This window comes from Hibiscus syriacus, unplaced genomic scaffold, assembly GCF_006381635.1.
Source record: "Hibiscus syriacus cultivar Baekdansim isolate YM2019G1 unplaced genomic scaffold, ASM638163v2 tig00110893_pilon, whole genome shotgun sequence".
Taxonomy (NCBI): Eukaryota; Viridiplantae; Streptophyta; class Magnoliopsida; order Malvales; family Malvaceae; genus Hibiscus; species Hibiscus syriacus.
The window spans coordinates 7556663-7568095 of record NW_024062901.1 but is presented as its reverse complement, the minus strand read 5'-3'; the positions used below and the strand labels follow the sequence as shown (position 1 = coordinate 7568095).

General features: G+C 33.0%; 1 pseudogene; it reads right to left on the bottom strand.

Annotated features, from left to right (window-relative positions):
- Window positions 1-2093: 2093 nt before the first annotated feature.
- Window positions 2094-5169, bottom strand: LOC120145668 (annotated as a pseudogene).
- Between the last annotated feature and the right edge of the window lie 6264 nt (window positions 5170-11433).

Here is an 11433-nt window from a genome sequence, read left to right as displayed (position 1 = left end):
TCCAGGTTAATCATGTTGACTGTATAGCCAATAAAACCTGGGGGTCCAAATAGTAAGCTAGGAATTGGTAATACAAGCTTTCTTTAAGGGTTTAGGGACTGAATCCCTCCAACGTAAGGAGTGCATAATTGAAAATTACATATAATAGTTGTATTCAGTTGTTGAAGAATTGTTCTTCATTTTATATAAGGATAGTTGTAATGATACCCGTTTACGTTTCGGGTCCAATTAGTTAGATGCATGCAATATCCTATATCCTCGAGGCAGAGCACAAGAAATCTGGCACTTAAAAATTTACCAAGAGTGATAGTTTTTGCTCTAAATGAAGACCGAACCTAGAATCAACTTTGCAATTAAGCCTACCATGCTGAAGAGAACTTGCTAAATTATAGGATTTGCACACAATAGAGATCTCAGGATTTCCCATAAAATGCTTGCAGTTGTGTGCAAATCCTATCATTCAGCAGGTTCTCTTCAGCAGTATAGGCATAATTGCAATGTTGATTCTAGGTTCGATCTTCATGCAGAGAAAAAACTACTTCTCTTGGTAAATCTTTAAGTGTCAGATTTCTTGTGCTCTGCCTCGAGGATATAGGGTACTGCATGCATCTAACTAATTGGTCTCGAAACGTAAACGGGTATCATTACAACTATCCTTATATAAAATGAAGAACAATTCTTCAACAACTAAATACAACTATTATATGTAATTTTCAATCATGCACTCCTTACGTTGGAGGGATTCAGTCCCTAAACCCTTAAAGGAAGCTTGTATTACCAATTCCTAGCTTACTATTTGGACCCCCAGGTTTTATTGGCTATACAGTCAACATGATTAACCTGGATAATCCCAGTTACATAACTGTTCCGTCCATGAAGTGTGGGAGACTCTATTCTACAGAATGTTTGGCAAGGTTAAAGTATCAGAGTATCCAAGTACCAGTTAAAAGTAAGCAATTACTGCATTGACACCCAATTGACGATTTCCTTTGCCTGACATCTTTCAAATGCATTATATATCACTAGCAGAAAAAACCCCTTTAATGACGCGCATTGCGTGTCATCTATAGGTGCAGATGACACACATTTTCCCGTCGTTGAAGCTACCGACATGAATTTAAGATGACGCGTAACTATGCGTCATAAATTTATGACGCGCATTTATGACACGCATTTATGACACGCATTTATGACGCGCATTTATGACTTATATTGTGCGTCATTGAAGCCCCCGTCATAAATGAAGATGACACACATTTGTGTGTCATAAATTTATGACACGCATTTATGACTTACATTGCGTGTCATTGAAGCCCCCGTCATAAATGAAAATGACACACATTCATGTGTCGTGATTGTATTTCATGAATTATATATATATATATATATATATATATATATATATATATATATATATATATATATATATATTGTAGATTGACAAATAATCAAACTAAATCACATTTAATGCCTCATAATACTAAATATATATCATATTATATATAAGCAATCCATTTGTATACAACATATTCACATTAAGTTATCAAAAATATTGTAATCATATGTCGATACAAAATATCAAGGCATAATAAAATTTGCCACATAAGATACCCATTCTTTGAAAATATCATCAATGTCATCATCTGTGTATTCTTTGCGGTGTCCCTTCTCCTGTTGCTATAAGTGGCTTTCTTGTAATAGCATCCATGTAGAGTAAACATCTTTCATTTTCTTCATGTAACCTCATCTGCATCAATACACACAAACAGTTACATAAACTTACATAAAATTTATAGAGGGATAAACATTCAAATTCCATATATATGGAATAATGTATGGAATAATGTGACAAATTTAACATTCTTTTTAGAAGGATAAAACATGCACAATTCAAAATACAGACAATCACTGCTAACTGAGAAAGTGAAATATGAAGAGCTACCTCTACATGCTTCAAGTAATCTGGAACATCTGATTGTTGCATGTATTTCATTCTTTCAGCTGCATAAAACTCGGATATGCACTCCAGGAAAGGCTTCTCAAAACTTTATGAGTAAATGCCCAAAGAGTAAACATCTTCAAAATGACCAATTTTACATATGCATTCTTTGATAATCCAAAATCTCCGATCTGTAGAAACAACACGCAGTAGCCATACTTCAAGTTAAGAGCCAACGAAAACCTTTCAGAGACATAAGTCGTCCTAGTTCCTAACATGATAACTTGATAAGTTACAGCATATAGACTAATTTAGTACAATGCTATCCTGAACATACCTATATATCTTAACATCATCAGTAATAAATTTAGAAACACCCAACCAATAATGTAAGTTGGAAAAAGCTAAAGGAAGCTTACGTTGCCAACGTAAGCAGACATACTGATCTCTATGATATAGTAGAAAACCATGCTTTGGCAATCCTGCAGGAACTCACAAAGAAAGTGCATTTGTAGCAGGAATGGCACAATAAAATATGTTCAAGCAACATAAAGAAATAGAGAGAGGTGGTACAGTAGGGGAATGATTACTGATTAGACATACCTTTGCCTCTTAGAACAAGAAGTTCTCCATGTTGGCATCCTTTTGGTATATGAGAACGCCATAATTTCAAAGCACAAAATGGTTTTTGCCGAATACAATGATACATGTAGATTATTAAAAGTTAATAAATGAAAAATGAATCTCTATATGGTGGACCAAAAAGAAAAGGTCAGATTATCTTATATCAAATGACAAATTCAAGTCAGGTTTTACACATTAACATGCCCAACTCTTGACAAGACTGAGGCTCATGTCCAATGACATTCAAAGATTTAGTACTTACATTTGCATAACTAGACAACCTCCTCTAATAAAGAAAGATTTACACACTTTTTTTTTCTTTTTTCTTTTCTTTTTTTCCTTTCAGTAACTCTCACCAAAGTGCAATGCACAAATAAATAAAAGATTTGCATAAAACCAAGAGAATTACTTTCACTTGAACCTTCCCTGACAATGTAGGCACCTCAACTTCACCACCAAGAATTGCCTGTAAGAGATCCAAACATTCATTACAGATAGAAATATTTGGATTCTGTTAGCTAATCTATAAGATTATTTGGCAACGAAAAGCTATATTCAAAAGGAAGCAGGCTTGGACACTCAGAAATCAACGAAGATATCTCCACTGAAAGAGATAATATACAGTAAAAGCCAAAGAAATGACCAGGGTGAGACAAATGTCATCATGAAACAAAGAACAAATAGAAGTAAAGAGAAAATAAGATTCCAGCATCAAATGTTTTGAATGTAGGTGAAATATCAGATCTGGTCCAACTATATGGAACATAGTCAAGTGCAGTAATTATTTTGCATAGCCCAGATTCTTACCTGAGTAAGGATAATATTATAATTGACATAAACATCTGTACCATCTCTAGCAAAGACAAGATCATCTGTAACCTAGTTTATAAAAGCAAAGTTCAGAAGCAAGGATGATATATAACTCGACCATCAAATAGTAATTAATTATTTACCTCTCTGCTACCCAATTTGGCAACCTCAAATCAAGTTTCAAAGCTAATCATATTCTAGTTTCATGAAAAGGTATTATGTATCCCAGCTCAAAGAAAAAGTAGAGCAACAAAACTAATAAGCAGAAATTTTCAAAACCAGAAATGAATCTACAGTTGCACATAACCTACTTTCAGTAATGTGCTTCTTAAAGATACAAGGCAACAGAAGGAACTGCATCTTTATCCTAATAAACAAGTTACCAGGTTGATTTCCCTGTCACTTAATATTACCAGCTTCTGGTATACAAATTGTATCTCCAGAATCCATACCTAATCATTTTATAGAAAAATACAAATGAGTCAATAAAATTAATGCTGCAATCTTAAGCTACATATTCTTTGTGACAGTCAAGTAGCCACCTATGCAGACAAAGGTTACATCCTATAACTAGTTTGATAATTCATGCATCCATGCAAAATGCAGAAACTAAAAGTAATACTTTCATAAAGATGGGTAAATTACCTAAAAATGTATTACTAACGAAGCATTGCAATAAAAATTAGGAAAACGAAACGAGAAAATAAAAAAAATTGAAAAAGAGAGAGAAATAACACTCTAAGATCTGAAAAACCAACCATAGGAGGGGAGAGAAAAAAAAGATCTACGAATTTGATCTCAAGGCTATATGATAAACCATATGAGGAATTCCTGTGAAACCCTTTCTTTATATGAACTGCTAAGAATCAAAGCTACGTCTCAAATCTTCTGAACTTGAAAAAGTTTTTTGTCAAAGAAAAGCAACTAATATCTACCTGCTGGTATTGTAACTTTAACTTGCTTAACACCTTCAACAACCCTGGATCCTTGGCATGATATACAGTATTCCTGAATCATATTTGTAAAACCATGTTAATTGTTAATATGATATACAAGTAAAAGAAAATTGTGGTTTTGTTGAAAATGAAACCAGACCTTGATTATTCGTCCTAATCTGTTACAAGTGTTGCATGTTGATGTAAAAGGAGGAATTGTAACCTTGTTAAGAGTTAAAGAGTCAATAAAGTATAATAAATAAAAGGTAACATGTATTCTCTTCAAAAAGTGAACCCGTTTGGGAGGATTTATAAACTCACAGTCCCTTTGCCTCTGCAAATTGGACAAACTTTAACTTTGGCATTTGGTGGATAGCCACACCCATCTGCATTAAGAAATAAACAAGGCATGAGAAAACTACATATATAAAAGCCGGAGGAAGAAATCCTTCACAAAAATGGAAAGATTAGAGAAATACATTTAACATAATGCTATAAAATATTAGCAACAAGAATACAGAACAATTTTGGACAAACATAAATTAAGAAGTAGAAGGGCATTAACGCATGTAATTTACTATATTTGTGCTTGTAAGATTCTTGAATGTGTCATAATTCAAGCAATCTTTTTACTCTACTTACCACAAGAATCACAAGGAACAAATGCATCAAAACATAGATCCATTGTGCATCCTTTAGCAGCTTCAGAAAAAGAGAGCAAGAGCTCTGTCTAAAAAATTACAGACATAACATATTATAACTTGAAGAAGTAAAGCATGAAACTAATAGAAAATTCAGGAGAGAAAATGTGTTGACCTGAATATCTGGTGAAGTCTGATCATTTCTCATCATTTCTTCCATTGAAACGAATGTTGCCAGAAGATTACAAATCACAGAAGCTAAGGTACAAAGGGAAGCAACAAAGAGACAAAACTTTAGATAAAAGTTACAAATCACAGAAGATAAAACATGCTGAGGAGAAGAGCATAAAAAACACATGTCTAGATCTTTCTCTATCTAGTTTCTGTCGTTTGAATGCTTAATTTTCTAGAGAAACAAAGGGAAGCGGGAAATAATGAAAATAATGGGGGGGGGGAAATTAAAATACGACTTTTACAAATGACACACAATTAAAAGTGTACTCCGTGTTTTTACAAATTTTTTGGATTATGACTATTAAATATGACACACATTATTGTAAGTCATAAATTGTTCATATTTTAAGAAACATGACATTTTTTTATGACACACCTATTTTGCAAGTCATAAATTAGCGTGTGTCATCGTTCGTGTGTCATTAAAGGTATATTTTCTTATAGTGTATGTCTTTGTGTAAATCCAACATTTTGATAACCCTTTATGAGCTTTGTATAAGTAATAGTTAAATTTACAAGGTACACGGTAAAATTATACTGGTATAATGATAATATCATAAACTTTTATATATGTATCAATACTTTGTTATATCGGTCTCGATACTTTAATTTCACCTGAAGGCTATTACTTTTAAGTAATATTATACACGGGAGGCTCAAACGCACGCAAAATAGATCACTCCTAACACTAGTTATAGAGTAACATTTTTCATTTTGGATTTATTTTTGAAAATGTGATGAAATGTTCTAATGCTTCATCTTTAGTGCTTAAAAATAAAACCCAAGTATATCTAGAATAGTCATCTACCAAGATAAATGCATATTGTTTTCCACCCAAACTAGTAGTCCTAGTTGGCCCAAAAAGATCTATATGGATCAATTGTAATACTCTACTAGTTGATACATCATTAATGGATTTAAAAGAAACTCGCTTTTGTTTTCCTTTAGCACAAGCATCACAGATTTTATCATTATCAAATTTAAGCTTAGGCAACCCTCAAACTAAATCACCTTGAATTAGCCGTTGCAAAACACTCATACTAGCATGTCCTAGTCTCCTATGCCATAACCAACTATCATGTTCATCCTTAGCAACTAGGCACAAATTAGTCATACCAATAGAATCTAAATGCACCATGTATATGTTTCCTATTCTATGACCAACAAGCATAATCTGATTAGATGCAATGTCAATGACTTTACAACCATTAATATCAAACATGATATTGAACCCCTTATCACAAAATTGACTAATACTCAATAGATTATGCTTTAATCCATTCACATATACAACATTCTCAATTTGTATAGAAGAGGTATTACCAATAGTACCAATACCTTCAATGTGACCTTTTGAATCATCACCAAAAGTCACTTCTCCTCCATTTTTGGCGTTAAGCTCAATGAACTAGCTTTTGTCTCCGGTCATGTGTCTTGAGCATCCACTATCAAGGTACCATGAATTTGGATTTGTTTCCCGTGCCTTGTAGCAATGCTCCTTTTCCTACAAACATAGATTAATTTCTAATTTTTGGTACACAAATTCTTTTGGGTCCATATTCATTAGTTTCCAAAATCCTAGTCCCCTTAGGTATCCATTTGTGTAGGATATCCTTATCTTTAATGGTAATGAGCTCTTTAGGAACTCATATACTTCTAACAAATTTTCCATTAGAGGTTCTTTGGGGACCTCTATGATTGTATGTTTTAAAACTTTTTCTAACAAAGTTGGATTTTGAATTTTCTCCATTTTCAAAACGTTTTGTTCCAACTTTATCAAAAGAAGCTTTAAGATCATCAATTTTCTTTTGATGATCATCATTGACCTTTGAAAGTAAATTTTGCAAGTCCAAATTTTTCTTTTCAAACTCTTCTAGTTTGATTTGCAAATCTTTAATTTTACTTTCAAGATCGTTGTTGGTTTTGGATATGAGTTTGTTTTCATTTTTCAATTTTGAAATATCATTTTTATATTTTAAAAACAATTTCTCATAATCCGAAGCCAACCCATTATATTCCTCTAATAGCTCATCATAGGATATATCATCAAAATCAGATGAGTTAGAGGTTACCTTAGAATCTTCCCCGAATGCCATCAAGCACAAGTTTGTTACTTCTTGTTCCTCTTCATCGGAACCTTCTTCATCGCTCCAAGTAGCCACATGAGCCTTGTGCTTAATTTTTGATTGACCCTTTCTCTTCAATTATGGATAATCATATTTGACATGCCCCTGCTTTTTGCATTCATAGCAAATGATTGGGTCCTTCTCTTTTGGTTCATTTTTGAGGCCTTCATTTCGTTTGAATTTTCTTCCTTGGTAAGGTCTCATCATTTTTCTGAACCGTTTGGCAAACAATGCCATTTCCTCGTCATCGTCATCTTCATCCGAATCACTCTCATCTTTTGTGGATTTGAGAGCAACTCCAATATTTTTCTTCTTCTCCTTCTCCTTTGGTGTTTCTTCAATCTTATCAAGGTCCACCTCATCTTCAAGCATCATTTCATGAGTGAGGAGTGAACCGATTAGCTCTTCAAGAGTTAAGGACGTTAGATCCTTAGACTCGATGATTGCCGTCTTATTTGATTGCCATGATTTTGGAAGGGAGTAAACTAACTTCCTCACAAGCTTTTCATTTGAAATGATCTCTCCATATGATTTGAGACCATTGACAATCGTTGAGAATCTATCCGTCATAGCTTTGATATCTTCATTTGGTTTCATCCTGAAATTTTCATAGCTATGCGTTAGAATACTAATTTTAGATTTCTTTACCTCATCGGTACCTTCATGAGTGACTTGAAGTTTGTCCCATATTTCTTTGGCGGTTGTACAAGATGAAACTCTTCCGTATTCATCTGGTCCAAGAGCACACAATATAATATGGATGGCTTTGGAGTTGAGTTGGAACATTTTTGTCTCTCCTTCACTCCATAATCTTGGATGAGTGAGAGGCTTAAAGTATCATTCTTCTACGACATTCCATGCTCCCATGTCACTTACTTGAATGAAGTACATCATTCTATTTTTCCAATAGGCATAGTTAGCCCCATTAAAGAAATGAGGCTTGTTAACGGGCATCGAATCGAGACCGGAGTCGAAGTTTGAAGTAGAGGCCATTGATGACTTTGATTATCGATGTAACTCTTCCCGAATCGACTCAAGAGGCGATTAAACCTTCAAATGAGTTAGGCTCTGATGCCAATTGTTGAGTTAATCGATTGACGAATATGGCCAAGAGGGGGTGAATTGGCAATTAAAATTTTGGTGGAAGCTTTTGCAGAAAATTGAAAGAAATTTGCACAGCGATTTAGAGTGGTTCGACTTTCTCAACCAAAGTCTACGTCCACTACCTTAGCTATCCACACTAAGGATTTTCCACAAATTCACTATTTTGTCTTTCTTTTGAGGACAAAGAGTAACCTTACAAACCCTCAAGAATTATACCCCAAATTCTTGAGAACACTCTCTCCCAAAGAGAACAATACAAATTTGCAAACTTACAAGGAAATCCTCACAAGGTAAATTGTTTGCACAATTCTAGAACAAAGAAAAGAACACTCAAGAATGAATACAATTAAGCACAATAAGTGTTCTTGAAACCAAAATGAATATTGAATGAAAAATAGGCTTGAAATGATCAAACTTGAGGTTTTATACTTTCTCTTTGATTCTCTCTTGATTCTAGTTGCTTGATGTTTCTTGTTGTTGATCAATGGCTTCTAAGCTTGCTTAAATACACCTTGAATCACTTCTGAATGTTGGGGATCATTAATGAAGTTTTTGGAGCCGTTTAAGTGTGAAAACAATTAATATTTCTGCTTGGAGCGTGGAGGAATCGGTACCCCTAATGGGGAATCGGTTCCCTAAGTGTAAAATTCAAATATTTGGACCGTTGCACAGTGGGGGGAATCGGTACCCCCTGGGGGGAATCAGTTCCCTCCGAGCATACTGGAATTCTCGGAGCCAAACCATTCAGGGGGAGTCGGTACCCCCTTGGGGGGAATCGGTTCCCTCTGAGCAATCTGGAATTTTTGGCTTTAAAATGGTTTGAAATATTTTGTAAAATCGTTTTAAAATTATTTTAAAATTAAAACTTAATTTTACACTTGAGTAAGGATTTAAAATGAACTTTGAAATAATTTGAGTAATATTTTGATATTCGATTTCATATATCGAATATGCTTAGAAAAATCATTTTCAAAATTAAAATTCTTTTAATTTAATTTGTTATATCGAAACATCAAAATGTTTTTAACATATTTTATTTCAAGAAACATAAATCAGAGATTATGTTTTTATTTAAAGTAACATAATCATACTTTTAAAACTAGAGAAAATGGTATCAGTATTAAATCAAAGTAAATATTCGATGCATATGGAACACCCTAAGGGAAAATTTACGACTCATAAGTATTTGATAATTATAATAAAGGGAAAGACATAACTTCAGTCAATTCCAAATTGGTTTCAGAAATGAGATCCCAATTCATAGGGTTTCGGTAGCTAACAGATCAAATCAAACATTCAAGATTTGATACATTACGACCATTAGGATTCAAATATTTTATAATAGAAATCAGGGACTTGTAATCAGAGCTATTCAAGATTTCATATATAAAAGAAGTGATTCCATTATTCAGGCAACCATAGGTATTTTGATATTTCATTTCCTGAAAAATTCTTAGTAACTTAACACAGTAAGGTAAAATGAAGATGTGTAGTATTCTTATTTATGATGACTTATTCAGTTCCCAGGTCCAATCAAACTAAACATATCCCATCATTGTTACTTATACTCATGATAAAATGTGCTTCTTATTAAACTTTGACACAGATATTTTTATGGAGAAATCATTGCTTCGATCTAGAGAGCACAACAGATGGTTCAATTTTCTATTTCAGAGGCTCCTACAGATAATTGACTTCAAATTATATTGATGTGATTTTGACCAGTACCAAACTTTTCGATTTCTTGCTCACACCACTAAAGATATCAATGATTAATTTGAAGGGATTTATTTTTAACTAAATATTTATATTATTATATAATCTCATACATATTACATATTAAAAGGTTTGTTATACATTATATTCATATATGAATATAATTTGACATCTTGATATAGCATGTGCAATTAAGATATAGGCATGTCATTCATTTCATTTGTATTACATGTTCTATTATGATTGTATTTCATAGCATTTGCAATTAAGATATAAGCATGAATTTTTTTTTTCATTTTTATTACATGTGTTATTTGTTAGAATATGCTCAAAGACCAATCATAAGATGATTGTAATAATACATTTTCTTACTAGTTTTATTGAATAAAGGCATTGCCACTATTATTTTCAGTTATATTTTTGTCTCTAACATAAACTGAAAGATAATAAAATCTATATAATTGTAACACCCCCAACCCGTACTCGACCCGGATACGAGTCCGAGATGTCACATTGACTTTTCAAAACATGTACATTCATAAAAACTATACGGAATTTTAAACTTTTATTAACACAAAAGCCATAATTACATACTTGAGTTCAAAGCATTACAAAATTGACCAGAGCATGCATAAATTACACTTTCGTACATGCCGACACTTTTAACCTAACCAAAATACATACTGTAAATTTACTTTTGATCTGATCTTTGAATGAAGATATGATGCTCAACACTTTCCTAATCTTGATCCTCTTACTCTTTTGAACCTACGTGTAAAAATACTTACACGCTAAGTTGTAGACTTAGTGAGACATAACATATAATAAAGAATTTCTATAAATATGAGCAAGCAGTTAACTATCCAATGATAATTATACTTATCATAAGTCTACTATGCCATATATGAATCAATATAAATCATAATAACATATTAACATGCAAACATTTATATATATACTTGTTACATATTTTATAAGCCCATGTACATTATTGAAAACTCAAGGTATGTGAGTACTTTGAGGTTGTTCACACATATGCTATCACCACAGCTCGTAAACCATCCACTAAGTGGCATATGAAATCGGTGTCCCGAAGGACTTATCCATATGTTCCGAAGAACATAGGTAACTGTCCATATGTCCCGAAGGACATAGGTAATCCTGTCCATATGTCCCGAAGGACATAGGTAACCTCGACTCTTGGCATGCCAACTATACCTCTAGCTCTCATGATTCATATCATGGGCATTATCTTTTATAATTTCACATATTCATCTATTCACATTACATAACTTATATCATAC